Genomic DNA, 19,222 nt, shown 5'->3' on the forward strand with positions numbered 1-19,222 from the left:
TATGGGGGTGAATGTGTTTTTTCTTGGATTTTAATTACTTGTAAAAGTGATTGGCTTATATTTGAACAAAGCAAATATGAACTTGTAGTGATAAAATGTTTAACTGCAAACACACAAACAAATTATCAAAAATTCACTTGATTGTATTAATCAAATTTGTTTTGCTACAAATATGGGTTCTTAATTATAAGAACTCAGCTATAATTCTTGAGAGGGAATACAAGATTTTTCCTAGATCTATTTGTTACTTCTAAAACAAAGGACCTGTGCATGCTTTATAGACCAACAACACGGGTTTACAAAACTGGCACCAAAATGTACTAACACAGTTTCTAAAGGTACTTTGTCTATTTCCATTTCCAGTGTTAGCAAATCTATGCAGAATCTATTAGGTCTATGACCATCCTTTGTCCAATATATCTTAGCCCTGATCTTGTATTCTTCAAGCTGCATTTATAGTTTTTCCAATTCGGTGACAGAATTGTTTATTGACTAATAATCTTGAATCTTCAATTTGTCTGCATTCTGAATTATGAGATAGTTTATCGAGAACTCTTTTTATTTTGTAGAGATGTCACATATCGATAAGTATAATGACTTATCAATATCTTGAGTTTTCTGCATGTGTTACTACTTTTTGAGGTCTCTAGTTCTCTACATGTAGAATGACTTATCGATATCTCTAGTTCTCTACATAGGCTTTTGACTTGTCGATATCCCTAATTCTCTACATGAAGATTTGGTTTATCGATATCTCTAGATCTCTACATGAAGAAATGACTTTTCGATATCTGAGATCTCTACATGCATATTGACTTGTCGATATCTCTTGGGACTTATGTACAAGTTATTTTGGACTTTTTGACATACTTCTCAATATTCCTTGATCTGTGACTTGTCGATATCTAACATAGAACAGCTTCCTAGAATAGTATTATTCAAATCCAAGATGCTACACTTCTCTTTGAGGCATGATTTGATCTTCTTCCAGAGTCTATCCCTTAGCTTGAAGGCTGTTCACATAAAAATCCCCAGTCTAATCTACTTAACATTTTTACAGACTCAAAGTAATACAATTACAGAATACAAAATTAGATTATCATACAACTTATCCTTAAATTTGTCAATATGACTTAGTCTTGTTATGTACAGGTATGTCTTGCACAACAATCTCCCCTAATTTGTGAGAAGATTACTTGTCACAAATTCATGCCTGATAATAAGACTAACTCTAAGCTACAATCAAATAAAAGTAAAACAGACAAATTTAAAAAGTACAACTTATATATATTCTTGCAGTTACATTTGGAGTTGAATTGCATGACTATCTAAACTTCTCATAGCCAGGTTCTCCTCTAATTAGATCCTTGAGTTTGACTAAAATTTCAAGTTCTTCAATAATCTCAGTTCCTCTTAGAGCTTCTACCAGTTTGAACTATTCTTCCAATGAGTAGTTGTCAAGTAGGTTGATCTTCTACCTTGATAATCTGTAAGTATTTACATGCGGAAGTACACCATTTGCAGACACCCCCGCTCAATTCCCTTACCTTCAATTGATTTGAACTTTGCTCAAACATTTCAATCTCCTGAGCATATTTTCCTTCATTTTCCTCCCCTTTCAGCTCTTTCTCTAGCATGCCTTATATTTATCTCTCAATCTTTCAGCCAACACAACCTTCTTCATCCTTGTAAAGGAGTCCCTTGCATTTATCAAACTAATAACTCTCTCTAGTTTTGCAGTTGAGTAGCTCTCAATGACTTTTCTGTTCGACAAAATGGAAGTGCCATATTTGAAGTGGATCATAACTTTTCCTAAATAAATAACACATTCTTTGACTATTTCTTCATCTAGTCATTTATTATAGTCATCATCTGATATGCTTTCTGAGATTGGTAGAAAGTCATCCTGATTAAAGCAATTCAAAAGTGCACCAGCTTCAACTTGATTTTTTCTTGGTTTTCTTCCTGCGGACTTGAAATGAGTTCTAGTTGGTGGTTTAAATGAAGGTAGTTTAGGAATTCTCTTTAGGAAGGTTTGGCTAGCTGTGATAGGGATTTTGAGTAGAGAATTTGAAGTTGGCTTATATAGGTACTTAATCTTAGTGGTTTGGATGATTTGAGATTTTGTTTGGCTAGTTCTTTATGTTTAGGTTGGCAAAGTTTTTTATATTTGAATTCCTGGTGCTTTCTAGGTCTTCTCCCCATCTCCTCCATCTTGTTTCCTCTTTTTGCCTTCATCCTTTCCATTCTTCACTTTCTTTCCTTTCTTCTTATCATCCACCTTACTACCACTTGCTTTGCTGGATTGACTTGGATTTGAGCCAGAATATTTATGCTCATCTTTCTTCTACTCATCATCATCCAAGTCATCATATTTTAGATTAATCAGAGTTTTTGGTAGCAAAGTTTCAGTATTTTATAAGTACTTAGCTAAAAACTTGACCATCTCCACATCTTCAAATGTTTTGATCTTCTTTGACTTCAAATCTGTCTCCAAGTTCATCATCAGTTTTTTGTTCCCCATGACACATTGCTTGGGTATTTTAAAATACTTGCATTTCTTGGAGTTAGGACAGATGTAGGCCACTTCCTTGCTTGGCTGTAAGTAGGCTTCAGGAAATGCACCTATTTGACACTTTTTAAGCTCATTAAACAGGTGATTGTCCTCTAGAATCACCACTTTAAATCTGTTGATAAATATATCCAGCTCAGATGCTCTTCTTCATTGAAGAAAATAAAGAGCTGCATCACCTGTCCAAACCTGAATCATTAACATTTATAAATATCCTCTTTTCTCTGAAGTTTTGCCTAGTTACCATCACCACCCTCAGGAAATTGATATTTTTATCCACAACCTTCTTGTATGAAAAATGGTTGAAGTTTAGAGAGACTCTCAGGGCTTCTAGAAACTCATCAAATTTCTTGTCAAGGCAAGGTCCTTCCGCTGCCATCTTAGTATGTCCAATCAACCATCATCTTTACTTTTACTTGAAACTTGGCTGGATTTTAGCTTGGGCTCCATCATCTCCCTCTTAGGCTTGGTAATAGGCAGAGTTGAAGGTTGAAGGATCTGGGCCCTTACTTGTTGAGGTATTTCCTGAAGGGGTACATTGAAATCACCCATAATAGCTCCAAGTGACACTGATATATGCATTTGCAAGTATTTTTGGGAGTCTATTAGGGACTTGATAACCTGTTGCTGGCTTTGTACAAGTGAGGTAAGTTTTGAGACTTGAGTGGATAGAGAAGCATTGGATGCTTGGAGTTTTGTGACTTGACTTTGTAGATATTGGATTTGCAAATTGGTTGAAGTAGAAGGAAGTGTTTGTGAGCTTGTGGACATAGAAGTACCAAGAGAGTTTTGAACTGCAGTTTTGATCTCCTCCATGACCAAATCAGAGGGCTCATATCTATCTTTTTATGAGTGATCCAATTTTACCCTACTATCATTGTTGTTAGTGATTTGCTCTTGGATCACATTATGCAAGGCAATGAAAGAGGCCTTTAGCTTGTTGATGCTTTCTTTAACGAGAGTGAGAGATAGAGCTTGGAGGTAGTCTGAGAATCTGATGAATGTTTTTTCCTATCATTTAATATAGGCATCAAACCATCAATTCTCTTATTTACCATTTCCTTGACCTCATTTTGATGACTATCCCAAGTCTTCTCTATGGCTTTGCCAATAAAGTTGAAGGCCTTGAGCTGAGCTTTGTAGAGCTCCGTATTGGCATCATATACCTCCTATGGAGTGAGTACCTTGGTATTGCTTCCAAGAATGATAATGTACTCCTCCCAAAATCTGGTTAGAGCCTCCTCAATGTCTACAGAAAAGCTTTTAGAGAGCCAGAGATCCAAATTACCATCCCTTTCTGCCTCATCCAAAATTTTGTCATGTTGTTTCTTCACTTCCTCTCTATAGGTAAGAAGGATATATTGATAATCTTGATTTGACATGTTTGAGGTAAGCAGTTGCCGAAAAATATTTACAAAATCTTCAATTTGATCTACTAGCATCTCATCTACTATTTGGTTTGGTGTTTGAGTGTCTTGCAGCCATTGTGATAAAAGGTGTGGTGATTATGTAGAGGTTGAGGGTTGGTTAGTGTTGAGTGAGGTTTGTGGTAGGGAAGAGGAAACTGTACCTGTGACAGGAGTCACAGTTGAAGTCATAGTAGGAACTGTGGTTATGATATTGTGTTATTCACTAGTAGAGTGAACCTCCATTTAAATTGGAGGGGATTTGACTAGGTTACTCTATTGTATCATGGCCTCAAACCCTTGTTCCTCTTACAAGGAACTGGTGTGACGCCATCCAAACCCGGATCAGAAATTTGGGGCTCACAACACCCACACCATAGTATATAAACCTGTATATAAAATATTATATGCATTGACCCTTCTTTACACAACCACGGATCGCAACAAGTTAAAGTATAAAAATAAGCCACAACCTTAACTTTTATTACATCGTACAAAATCCCAACTAATTCAACTTACAATTGTTAATGATATCGTACTTACAATCTTGCATAATTCATCTACAATATAAAGCTCCTGGTAGCTCGATCCTGTTTAACCTGGAATCCTAGCTCGCACACTGGACTGGGAATCCTCGTTACCAATAATACATTTTCAACCGTTGAAAACATAAAAAGGTTTGCAAGAGTGAGCTAACTAGCTCAGCAAGTTAGAATAGCAATAACCAAGGTTAACCAATAATCAACTGAAATGATTTAGAAGAATCAAGTTTCTGAATAAGCAATAATTATAATTGGATATTCACTTTTCATTTTAAAAACCAAGGTTAGGCTGCTAATCAGTCACACACTAACCCCGAGCAAGGCTCCCAGCTTTGCTTTATATACTGGATCCAAGGCACGCATTGGCCTATTATGACCACGAATCTGGTCCGACCACGAATCTGGTCCGACCACGAATCTGGTCCGACCACGAATCTGGTCCACATTTATAAAACCATCTAATTCTAAAACAATTCAATATGATAACCAATGTAATTCAATAAGCTGAATCATAAATAACATTTATCTTGAAGCATAGGGTGATTCACAATACCATGAGGGTATAACAAGGAATTTAAAAAGATTGGCTTTCAATTAAGGAAAGAATCAGAAAGTAGAAGACCAAGGGTTCAAGGGTTACAAGGATTGGTCTTTTGTTAAACAAGGAATAAGGGTTGGTATGTTAAGCAATTCAATATCAGAAGTCAGTATGTGGTAGATATGTATTTGTGGATTAGTATTGTATGTGTTTGGCTCGTATATGAGAATTCAACAATCAATGGTTTATGAAGAATAAGGCTTATGGCTCAAGATCAATAAGAATCAGGGTTCAAGGTTGAATAGTTTAAAGCACTTGTAATATAAAACAAGAGTTATTTTGAATAATAGCAATGTGTTATGAGAAAGTTCGAAAATATTTGCAATATATTTTGAAGAAAGGTTTAGAAGTACTTGCCTTATCACAGATGATTTCGAACCTTACTTGTACTCATCTAACAGTTCTACTCATCCATCATTTTCCTTCTTTTTCTATGCCTTGCTTCTATTCATCAATCACTTACCTTCTCTTTTTACGCTTCAGTTATATTTACTGATCACCGGATTTTTTTTATGCCTCACTTACTCTGCTAGGCATCATAAGTGTCTATTAATACTCAATCTCATATCATTTTAATCATCACATAGACGTTATAAACTTTTATCTACCCTTCTTTTTTCCCGAATCCAAGTTACGGATTGAAAGTTACAGCAAAAATCGTCAAACAATAACCACATAAGCATATAACACATAAATCAGATAGCACGTAGCACATAGCACACAAGATATTTGATCAAAATAATTTTTCAAAGAAGATTGGGGGTCAAAATGGTTTTCCAGGTTTGTAATACGAATCTTTAAATATTTTTCGGAATTACAACGGGACTCCGAATCATTTTATAATTAAATAACAGGATTCGAATACCCGAATCGAACTTTAAAATGATTTAATACTAATTATCGAGCCTTGAAATAATTTTAAATAATATTTTAAAACTCGAAACTATTTTTGAGGATTTTTAAATCAATTTTAAATAATTAAATCTAATTATTAAATCAATTAAAATTAATTAATAGTTAATTAAATTAATTAATCAATTAATATTCAATAAATCGATTAATTAAAATAATTAAAAACTAATTAAAATTAATTAATAAAATAAATCAGATTTATTTTTAAGTAAATAAATAATTAAAAATAATAGTTTTTTTGATTTTAAATATAATTAAATAAATATTTTCTGAATTTAAAATAAATAAATATACATTTTCTGAATTTTAAAATTATATAATTTTGTTTTTGAAAATAATTAAAACAACAATCTGATTTTTGAAAGTTTTTATAACTAAAAATACTAAAAACGCAAGTTAAGCAAAACTTCTGGGGCCAATTCGTAATTAATTCGACGACGTATTCTCCGACGACCTGGCGGCGCCGGTGGCGGCGACACCGCCGGTCGCCGTCCCCCTTACCAGAAAACGCTACAAAAGTGCAGATCAGATGGGTTTCTTGCCAGGAGTCCGATTATGCGAACAAAATGTATAAACAACTCGTGGTTTGGCCGGAAAACTTCGCCGAAGTTTTCGACGCCGCCACGAGCATTTTTCCGGCGAACTTGAACGGGGAAGCTAACACAACAACCAAGCACATGAATGATCTTATTTTAAAACGATCAATCGATTCACGTACCTCAAACATACCTAGAATCAGCTAAACTGAAAATTCTAAATTTTAATTGAAATTGTTCATGAACATAAACCCTAATTTCATTTTTACAGAATAAAACATCATTTTCTATATATTATTGAACTCGGATTTTGACATATAATATACCAAAATGACCAGAAAAAGATTATCTACACGGTGGAATCAACAAATAATATCAACAACATCAAGAACAAAAATTCTTATTTTAATTCTTAATTTATTCGAATTAAAAAAAATAAGAAGAAAACCTTGATTTCTGCACTTGAATAGATGGTGGATTCAGAAAAAGTTTTCTGAGAGCTTCGATTTGATATATTGCACGCCCGAATCGGAGTTCGATAACGCCTTCGTTTGTACGATTGATTCCCAAGAACGTAACATTTTTAGGGTTTTTCTCTGTATTTCTTATATGTTTACTGATCGATTATGATTTTACGAATAAAATGAAATGATAAAAGGGCTATATATATTTATGGAATATTGGTTCGTTTTGGATCGATAAATTAGTTGCTTATCCACTAAGTAACTGCGAAAACGATTCGATTTAAGACCCGTATTGGATAATTATCCAAACCGGGCTTTTAATAAAACACTTCATACGAAAATAATGTAATAATATCCTGTCTTTCGAGAATACGGGTTTTTATGCTTTATCGAAATGATTATCGTATCGAAAATCTTGCGCCGGGCCGCGCACGGGTCAAACCGTAATCCGGATTGAAAAAGTCAAAACACGGAAAATGTCCGGAATTACTAGATTAGGTTAGGAAGGAGTTTTTTAGGAGAGTTTCGGGTTATAAAAATGCAAAAATGGTTGAAGTTGGACGATTCCCACCTTCATAAATAATTTTTTAATTATTCAGAAAATAATTCATAAATTCATAAATTAATATAAAATCATATAACAGCCCAAAAATTACCAGAAAAATACCGTAATTATCTATATTTTATTCTGGTCATAATAAAATTAACATACTTATACTTTACCACATATAAGCATCCACATATCCACACCAATAATCAGGTAATTCACCAAAAATCATATAATAATCACATAAAAATTATTTATTGATAAAAATAATTATACGCGATATCCCGGATATTACATCCTTCCCCCCTTTAAAAGGATTATGTCCTCAGAATCATACTAAGGATCAGATAATGTTACATCCAAGTATTTCTCATCCATTTTCTCAGGTTGATCCCTCAACCTTACCACTTTTCATAAACTTTTACTCGCAACATCAATCAATACTTAACATTTTTTTGCTGACATCAAATTATATTAGTTGCTCATATAACTCAACTCAAGTCTCCATTTTATATATACCAGAGATTAATTATTCTTCCTGAGTATACCCGTATAAACACCCTATGAACCTGCTATTTTATCTTGCCTATTTTACTGTTTCCAAAAAGGACCAGCACAATGCCTATTAATTCTCTTTTCTTTCTAACTCTAATAATTCGTGCTCATGAACGTTTGCAATAGTTACTGGTTGTTGAACTTCATTCCCACCTGTTTCTCTATTCAATTCACCTAGTTTGTACTCGCTTCCAATCGCATTCACGGCTCTTTAATCGTTCCCTTAATCTTCTCGTCCATTTGGGAATGATATACTGCAACCATGGCGTATTCAATTTCTAACGTTCTCGAAATTACTCCAGAATTAAGAATTAATGAGGAAATCTTGACCGGATATGGTTGACGAACCAACTTGCCATCATATCTTATTTTCCTTAAATCACGATCGAGTATATTTATCGAGCGAAAAGCTCTTATGATCTAGAAGAACATACACTAACCTGGAGGTATCACCAACATATTCTAACCCATATCATCCTTTATTCTGGTTTTAAGAAGTTCTCCTATAAAATTGACTGCAATGCTTTTCTTGACGTCTAGTCACATTTAACATTTATTATTTCTTTATGCCATACTATCAGAAAGTCTTCTTTGACATTTATGTCTCGTATAATATTCTCAGAGTTGCTTGAATCCCTTGAGTTATCGTAACCAAATTCCTATCTTTTAATTTTTCCTTACTCAAGGCCCGATCATCTAGGAGTGGTATATATTATTCTGGTTTGACATAATTCATCGTATTCTGAATACTCCTGTCAAATCTCAAATTAAACAATATTGATGATTTACAATCAATTTCAGGATCTGATGACGTACCACCACTTCTTCAAGCAGCAACTAACCCACTTATTGGACGAACTGCTTGCAAATAAAATTGCAAGACTGGGTTTGGATAACCTATCAATAATGATGCAATTAACGCTTTCCTCACCTTTAGTTCTCAGGTGATTTCACTACGACGTTTCCTGGCGGAATGTATCTATCTAGCCTTTGATGTCCCGCCTTAATTCTTGGGTAGGTATAACACTTATTTACGTTTTCCCCCATTTTTTTTCACGTATGGTCACTAGATATTTTCCCTTAGCCCTCGGTACTTGATCGTACTTCTGAGATGCATTCCCTATCTCAATTTGCAAATGTTTCCTAAATTTTCACCTTACTTCTGTCTTTCATATTACCCATATCTTACCTATATCCTGGAATCTTATAAAGTTTCTTTATTACCCTTTTGATTCCACTTCCTTTCCTATTTCCGTTCTTCATTCTCATAGCTCGTTCAAAACCGAACTCTTGACATTAACACTCATTTTGATGTCATATCAATTAGATATCAATACGAAGTTTGATGCTCACAATATCTCATTCTGATGTAAACATCAGTCATCTATATTAATACCACTTTCGATATTTAACAATAACTTAAGTATCAACATCCATCAGAATTTGAATTAAAACTGTATCTCACATTTTATCCAAAACAGAAATACTTGATAAATCATTTATTGTATGATTATCAAAACAATTTAGAAACAAGACATCCTTTAGTAAAACTTTATTACAGATGATAAAATCTCTTTGATTGTCTAATAAAACCCATATTGGTGTGATTATTAATCTCATCTTTATTCCACCTCCCTTCTTCCTTTCCTTCCTTCCTTCTCTTTGCTCTATCTTCAATCTTTAGTTCTTGAAAACATTTTTCTCACTTGTCCATACAAATAACCTTTTTTTATTTCTTTTGCCTATTACAAAGGCATATTCATCCAAGTAAATCCACATGCACTTGCAGCAACTTCTGGATTCTACTGGGGTCCATACCTTCTCCAAATTCCTCATTGCTTTAATTTCGGATTTGAAAGTCACATCAAAATTTGACTTAATCTAATTGGAATCGATTTCCATCTAACTGACCATTAATTGGTAAAATTAACCAATTAACTCACTTAATTGATCAATTGCACCAAGTGATGACTAGCTAAACGAAATCAAAGACCAATTATATATAGTCGGATTGGCTGTAACAATCTCTTTCAAGAACTGAGATCACAATTATTTGGAGTATCAACATGAATATCAATAACAAATGGAATTATACTTTATATTTTTAGGAGTAGGTTATTTTTTGAAAATTTGGGCAGCGTCTCCTTTATATTATTGACTACCAGTCGGACTCAAGATGACACCAACAACCAATAACAAAACCGAAAAATCAATAAAACAACCAACAATCAACCCTCAAATATACCAACCCACTGCCACTTTTTAAACTCACCATTTCACCACCTCATGTTGTATTAATCAGTACAACCTATGTCTCTAGTTCAACTTAAGATTATAGCGAACAATTCTTATTGTACCATACCTTTTTCTTATATTTTCTGATTATAACAGAATATCACTGCTGAGTACAATTACAAATTATTCTAAAATTCTTCCAGTTCATGTTTCAATTCAAGCTCTCTCATTAACAATTCGACTATCCTTGACAATATACACTTGTTCTTATTAATTAACTTGTTCAACTTCTGATAACCAACACCTGGTCTCAGTCGTCACTCTTATAATCTTGTGAAAGAATTCCTTTCGTTGTAAAGCATCATTTCGTAAAAATCAAACCACCATACCTTCATTTTCCTTTATGTCTTTTCATACTAAGCCTTCTTTGCTGGCCTAGTTATAAGCATCAAATTTGCCGCAACTTACTTACTCGAGTGGGAAAGCCTAACCATTCCTTGATGAACGCACTCAAAGTTTATTCGTACCTAGAATTTCTTCGATCTTGAATCTTCATGACAAATATCTCTCATATGATTGAGGTATGCTTCATCTTCACAACGTATTATTCGATTATCTGGTTATTATTAAGAATTTCTTCATTCGCTTTCGTTGTCTAATCAATCATTTGCCTTATCTGACATACACAACTTTACTTTCTTATTTCTCTAGTTAATTTATCTCATACGGTTTTCTAATTACTCCAATTCACGCTAAAATCTTATACTCACAACGTATCATGTATACAGATTTCCGCTTCTGATTTGATGTCCTCACAAAAACCGCGTTATCGGCTTAATGGTTCTTCCCGTACGTAAATGTCTACCATTTATTGGCTTGCAATTATCCACACTCATCACATAACTCCATCCGCTACACGGGTTCATTTCACTTCCTTTTAAAATATTCAGAGAATAGACCTTACACAAGAAGGGAATTTGTGTATATGATTCTGATTGGAAACCTTTTATAAGGAATAAGAGTACAAGGATACAATCGGAAAGATCCATGAATAAAAAAAATCATAATTGAAGAGGAAAGAATGAATGATGATTTGGATATGAGTGAGACAACCATATTTGTATTCAAGATGACCAGTCTTTCATACTATATGGCATAAAACACATGATTAGGTGGCGTCCCACCAGACTCTTTATCATTTCGACAAAGCGTCACACCATAACACTGCTTGTCTCAATCAAACAGCAATATTTTGAAGGAGGAATGATTTAAAAAAAATCAACAATTTTCATGTCACCTTATAGAGCTAATCATAAAAGAAGTTCATACTTTACTCGAGATTCATAAGAATATGTAGGATTATAGGAAAGAATGATACCATTGATCGCCATCCATATTTCATCCGTTTACAGCTTCAACGCTGATTCGATAAATATATTCCAATCTGAGTCATATATTAACCATAAAAAGTTCTCTGACATGCCTTCTGAATCGATCATTAGAATAAATATTCTTCCTTTAGAAAAGTCTGGAAATTTCTCAATATTCTTTGATCATACCCGGCTTCTCGTAAATCGACGTATACTTCGAACTCTAATCATCTCAAAAATTGGATGAAAAGTTTTTTCGTTCATTGGTTATGTCGTTAAACTTATCAAACAAGATTTACACTCTTCTGTTAGGAACAAACAAACCTTTTCTATAATAGCGGGTCCATTTGGCCTTCTAAATTAACTATACTAAGTTCTAGAACAAGTATTCTTCTAGATAATCCAAATCTTATAACAATCGAGAAACTCAAGGAGTAATTGGACAACCAAGTTTTAAAACTTCTTTTGTTTAAAGGACTTTTAGAAAAAAAAATTGTTAAGAAAATCTCTTTCGAAAACTGGTTTAAAATTTTGAAAATCATACACCTGGTCGTCATTACTATATGAGTTAGTTGTCGTTATTCTCAACTATCACAAGGAATTCAATTAGGAAAATAATTAGATAAAAGCCCATTTATTTTCATATATCTTATATCTCGTATTGGGTCCATTTTGCCTTCATTGGTCGACAAAAATTCCAGTTACCGTTGCATATTATCTTATTCAATGCTTCTCTTCAAATCTTCCATATTAGTAGCATTCACATCATCACCTCTTACGATTACTAAATATAACAGGTCTATCCAGTAATCATTAAAATCCATTTTATATAATATGGTCGACTAATATCACATCACATTACTACAATATGTATCATGATTTATCATAACATCATTACCAATTCCAAAAAAGCTCTCGATATCCAATCTTCTCAAACTCCTTTAAAATCGATCTAGCTCACTCCACAAGATAATCATGGATGGCATACTTACTAGTAGTTTCATATAACCTGGTAGCGGCTATCTTTCGGAACACCCGTATTCTCACTCTAGGTTTCTTCTCACATTTCTTAATACCTCGTGTACTCACCATATGTTGTAGCTCTAAATCCATCTTCATAGGTGTTGTTACTTCATAAGATGAGTTTTAGACTGATGTTATAGAACAAGGTGTAGGGTAGACAGAAAAGATGCACTCACAGCTGAACATCCGGCAGAACCAGAATCAGCATGTGGGGGATTCTCGAATAGGTAGTCTCGCATCAGGGGATGAGATAATAACGTGAAAAGGTGCAACCCCCGTAATATAATGTGGCATGGCTAACGCCGGTGGAAAAGAAGGGCGTGAATCAAATGATGGTCCTCCGACTGAAGGCTCTGAATGATCAGATGATACCGGAATAAAATAATCTACCATCACTGATATCTGAAAATCGCGTCGCCAGATAAGAATCTCGAATATCATCACGAAACATACCAAAACCTATTTTTCTATTTCTTAATCCTAATCCTAACCCTCTAATCCATTCCCAACAATCTAGGCTTGTTTTAGTGACTTATAACTTGTAGCTGTGATACCAACCTCTGACGCCCTGTTAGGTCCCAATATGTTTGTAGAAGGGGGGTTGAATACAAACTATACTGTTAAGTTGAATTTAGTGCGGAATAAAAAATTGAAACAAAATTCAAGTTAAATAAAATTTTTATTAAACTTGAAAGTTGTTACAACAACGGTATCGATTACAAGAGATTAATCTCAATTTAATTATCACAAATCTAGAATAAATTCGACATGAACTTTTTCTATTTTTTCAATAAAAAGATCAAATGCTAAAAGCAATTTGAGATTAAGTTCTAGGGATTTTGATCCGCTAGATAGTTACACAAGAACAAGAGAATGATTTCTAGTAGTTTGGATTTAACTTAAATAACTAGAAATTGATGATCTGAATTCAGCAGATGAAAGATGAAATATTTGCAGCTCTGCTTTTCTTTTGTTCTAGAAAAATGGTTGACATCTGTTGTATTGTTGTAATCTGTTGTAATTGTCTGAATTGGTTGTATTTATATTCAATCACCATAAATCAACTGAACTGGCGAGATAATCGGTGAGACAATCCGTTGAGCTAGCAAGACAATCTGTTGAACCACCATGACTTTCGGTGAAACAATTGAATGAACTAGCAAGACTATCAAAATGAACTGGCAAGACAATTTTCCTTCCAATAAAACTTTCGGTGAGACAATCAGGAATGGCCTGGCATGACAATCGGTATGACAATCCAGATTATCATGCCAGTTCAATCTCAATTGTCTTACTGAATTAAAACTGATTTTAATTCAATTATAATTCAGAAAATTCTTAATATTAATTCAGAATTAATTAATCAATTAATTCAATTAATCAATAAATTAATCTTTGCAGATTTAATTTATTTTCTTAATCAAATTATATGACTTAATTAATTAATAGAGGATTAATACTACTCTTCAACATCAACCATTCTTCTGAAAATCTTCTGAAAATTATGAATCAATTCCACCACTTCAATGTTGACACTCGATGTACTGTCTGGTTCATGAGTGACTAACTTCTGTGACGTTTCTTCATGTCTTGACTTTAATAACTTGATTTTCTTCAGATTAAATCTCTGTAATTAATTGATACCCTGACAAGATCTCTGTCACTTGATTAAATTCATAATCTTGATTTATATCACTGAGGCTTGATCAATTTCTTGAACTTCTTCCAGTAAAGTAATTCCTCAAGTCTGTAGATGAACATTGTTTCTGAATCCTTTGACAGATGTTACTTTGAGAGATCTCTTTGACAGTGGATCTACTATTTACTTATTACATTCTTATTTGAGTTGAGTTAAATCCTCGAATAGACAAATAGGCTATGACATATGCCTTTCAATCTCCCCCTATTTGTTTGTTAGAAAATAACAACAAATACCTACAGTAAAACCTCTGTAAATTAATACTCGATTAATTAATAATCTCTCTAAATTAATAATTTTGTCCGGTCCCGACTTGGGCCAGTTCAAAAAATGATCAATTTCGATAAGATAATAAGATAATAATTTTTTTGAAAACCCTGTATAAAAATATGGTCCCAATAAAACTATAAATTAATAATTCCCTTATATTCATAAAAATATAGCTATTACATCTTTGTAAAATATGATTCAATTGTAGTTTGCTTTTTCATATAATTTAAATCAACATGAAGCTCATCCCTAATCTTCCTTATTGCATCCAAAAGCTCGGGTGTGGTGCTTTCATGTTGCATCAAAAAGTTATTAAGCATTTTTGATGCCTTGAGTGCTTCTTTACGTGTAACCGGCTCCAACGGTGTTGTATCGTCTTCAAGATCATCTTCAACACTATTTTCAAGGATGGTGTTTGCAATCTCTTCTATACTCTGGACCTCGGAACATGATTCATTTTCACCCGGATAATCTAAGAAGTTATTAACATCCATTTTATTACGATAACCTAGATCCTTAATCATCACCTCAAGTTCATGAATGTATTCTTCCGGAGTTGTATGTTCATTTAAATTGCTCGAAACTTCATCTATGGAACGAATTTTGCAATGTTAAAAGCACCTTGCTATTGACTCTTGTTTTACATTTGTCGTCCACGTCGCGACTGCATAATTGATAGCATCCAAAACATTAATCTTTCCTGGATCAGATTGTCCCAACTCATAACCTTCTAATAACCCACGATAAAATCTCCTGCGATAGTGCATCTTGAAAGCTCTTATAATTCCTGCATCACAAGGTTGGATTTTTGATGTCATGTTAGGTGGCAAGAAGTACAACTCAACATTTTGTAGTCCTTCAATATTTTTTGGATGTGCTGGACAGTTATCTACCACAAACAAAATTCTTCTGCCTTGCATTTGGCTATCAAACCAATGAATGTATTCATCAAAAAGTACACTAGTCATCCAAGCTCTTTTGTTTGCACGATAATGACAATTCAAGCTGCCCATGTTAACATTCTTGAAGCACCGTGGCTTTGCATACTTTCCAATAATCCATAAAGGAATTTTTTCAGAGCCATCTTCATTGCAACATATAACAACCGTGAGCCTTTCTTTGTCTTGTTTTCTTCCTTCAAGTTGTTTCGTAGCAAGAGAGTGATCAGCTTGTAACCTGTAAAACAAACCAGTTTTGTCCATGTTAAAAACATCTTTCATAGGGAACTGGTTTATTTTTTCCCTTATGGACTCCAGTTTCTTCTCCATGTCCTGTACATCAACAGAACCACTTTCTCCAAAGCGAAGAAATGACTTAATACCATGTCTTAACTTGAATTTCTCAAGCCAACCTTGAGAATCAACTGCTTAAAGGAGATCACCTTTGTTTACCATATCTCCCATACAATAGGATCCGCAGATAAAAACTAATGGTACTCCCCTTTTGGAAAACAGCTTCTTCCCTTACTAGAAAATCACCTTGTGTTAACCACCTCTCCCGTACAATAGGATCCGTAGTTACAAACAACAATGGTGTAGTGTAGTGTACATGAGCTTTATCTTTTTCCTCCTCCCTGCTATTTCTCCCCCTTAGTTGAGGAATCCTCCAAACTATTACTTAAGCTTTTATCTCCCCCTTAGAGAAGGAATGTATGCCGTTGTCTGAAGGAGTTCTCATATTCCACTTGGTTGGAAAAGAAATAACAAGTAGTTTCCCTTTCTTCCTCACTGTGAGTGTGTGATTCTGTTTAGTGTACCTCACATGTGTTTCACTCTTCTCTCCACTCGTGTTTACACTCATTCTCACAAGTGTATCACTCCTCTCATAGCTCTAAAATTCAGTTGTACCTGCAAGGAAAAACAACTTAGCCATCCTTAAGGAGGTCACAAGTGGTGCAATGGGAGTTCGTAAATCCCCATCCTCGTTAAACTCGTCAGATGAATCTGAGTCATAATCTACAAGTTGCTAGTTTCCCTTTTAGGGTTCCAGATTTGAATTCTGGGAAGGTAAACAATGATCCAAAGAATTTAGCATAAAGATCAAGGTTCCCTTCTAATGTCTGTGAAGATATTTCTTTGTGACTCATCAGGTAATATCTGAATCATTGTCAACAAGTTGCCGATCTGCGCCTATGTTAGATCCACTATCCGCAAATGCATCCAGGGGATTTGAGCCTGGGGAGGTAGACACTGACCACTGACATATGGCTTTTGGATCAGTATCTTCTCCTAACACCTGTAAAGGCAATTGGTCCATTAAAGAACCTTGAACAATCGAATCTGACCTTAAAATGGTCGAAACTCTTGTTTCCGTCAACTCCTCCTTTGTGTGTGTAACCTTTCCTTGTGCATCAAGAATTGTTTATATTTGAGGTGGTGACACTATATTGGATACCCTGGCCGACATGCAAATTTCAATAGATGCACCCTATTGAGAGGATGAATCTAGTAACTATTTTTGTGCCTTTCAGCCATTACATCTTTTTGAGAAGATATATGGGGGCTAGCAGTTGTCTCGGTTTAAATACTACTCATCTTTGTAGGAGACAGAGCTGCTGGGTTGACTTCAGAACCTTCCTTATGTGGTGCACTAAGGCACTATCTCCCTCATGCTCATTCATACTACATTTTAGTGGTAAGATAGTGTTGGTTGGTTCTGTTTCTATGTTTGTCTTTATAGTCTGAGATAGATGTTGTGGGTTTTCAACCTTATGACTGTCAATGAACGAAACCAATTGGAGACTGAACCTGTATCACAGAACATATGGCAATATAGAGATAAAATGTACTTAAGATCTATAATGAATGAAAATCATACATTTAATCTTTTGAGAGAAATGATGTACAATAGTGGTTTCAAAAGATTTTAAATGAAATAAGAAATCACTAATGTTGAAAGAAGTTTGAGTTCAATGATAACATTACCAGCTTGCAAACAGCCATATCCCTCAGTTAAATTTTTGATGTTATTTCCAAAGGTAACCTCTGGGCCAGCTTTCTCAACCACATTTGATAGCAGGGCTCTATCTCCGGTCATATGTCTTGACGATCCACTGTTAAGAATCCACACTACCGGTTCACCTGTTTAATGTTTTGTAACACAAATGGATTAAACCTTCTTCGGAACCCAAACTTGGTTGGGTCCGGCATACTTGTAGAATTGACCTTTGTTAGAAAAAACAACATTCTTAAATTTAATGTTCTCAACTTTCTCAATGACTGGACATTTGACCTTGTAAACAGCCTTAACAAATTTCTGTTTAGGCTTAGGCATAAATGTCTCCAATCTAGCCTTAGAAGGACTAGCAGTCTTAGACCTATCATGCTTCCTATTATTCACATGCTGACGAGGAGTAGTCTTATCACTAGAAACATGCTAACCATTAAAATAAGCATACATCAAATTAAAAGCACAAGACATATAATTAGAAACACCACATACTTTATGAGAGGGATTAACAACAGGCAAATTATGCATGGTAGACATGGCATTTTTATTATCCAACTCATGTGTGTCTGAGTTAGTCTCGGTTGCTTTCACAACTTTGACTGGAAATTTCAATACATTTGGCTTGGAAACAACCTTCTCATTAGCAAGATCTTCAGCACGTATTTTTTCTTGAATAATAAAGGAGGTCTCATCAAATGGTTCAACAATTGATCCTTTATAGAGGGGTTTATCAACACCCTTAAGCACATGTGGCACTTCCCTACCTTTAGCACAGATATGAGGAGGGGAGTTTATGCATAATTCTTCAATAGCAGCATTGTAATCAAAACCTATTCCAGATGTTTGATTAACAGCTTGCTTACTATAGAACTCTTTAGCCTTCGAACAATAATTAAAGTAAGCTTTAACCTTAGTCTCAAGACCGATGATCTTGTCTTTGAGAATAGTTTCAAGTTGTCTATAACAGTTAACTCTATTCTCTAGAAAAGGTACTTGTTCTTTTAATTTGTCTTGATTAATGTGCACAAGTCTTAATTCATTGACCTCTTTCTCAAGGTCTTTGATCAGCTGACTTAACAGTTCATTATCACGATGAGCACAATCTAAGGAACCTCCTAAATGATAAACTAATTCAGCATCAGTAAATTTTACCTATTTTCTTGACCATGAAGTATTTCCATCAATAGCCATAAGAACAAGATTCCCTTATTCTTCATCTTCACTATCAGTATCATCCCAGCTTCTTCCCTTTGCCAGATAAGTTCTTTCAGAGTTACTCTTCTGATTTGAATCATAAACGTTCTTCCTTACTTGCTTTGGCTTCCTGCATTCTGTGGCAAAGTGTCCCAACTCATTGCAGTTATAGCATCTAATGGTGCTCCGATCAACCATCCCTGTTTTGTATCCACCACTACTGGTGTTAGAGGATGAAGATCCACCTGTCTGGAATCTGTTGTAGTTGGACTTGTACTTGAACTTGGGATTTCTCTTGAATCTGACATTGGAGAATCTCTTGACAATCTGGGCCATTGACTCATCTTCCA

General features: G+C 34.4%; 1 pseudogene; it reads right to left on the reverse strand.

Annotated features, from left to right (window-relative positions):
- Positions 1-4,262: 4,262 nt before the first annotated feature.
- LOC141714773 (CENP-B homolog protein 2-like) lies at positions 4,263-18,846 on the reverse strand (annotated as a pseudogene).
- Between the last annotated feature and the right edge of the window lie 376 nt (positions 18,847-19,222).

Source organism: Apium graveolens, chromosome 3 (genome assembly GCF_009905375.1).
Source record: "Apium graveolens cultivar Ventura chromosome 3, ASM990537v1, whole genome shotgun sequence".
Classification (NCBI taxonomy): Eukaryota; Viridiplantae; Streptophyta; class Magnoliopsida; order Apiales; family Apiaceae; genus Apium; species Apium graveolens.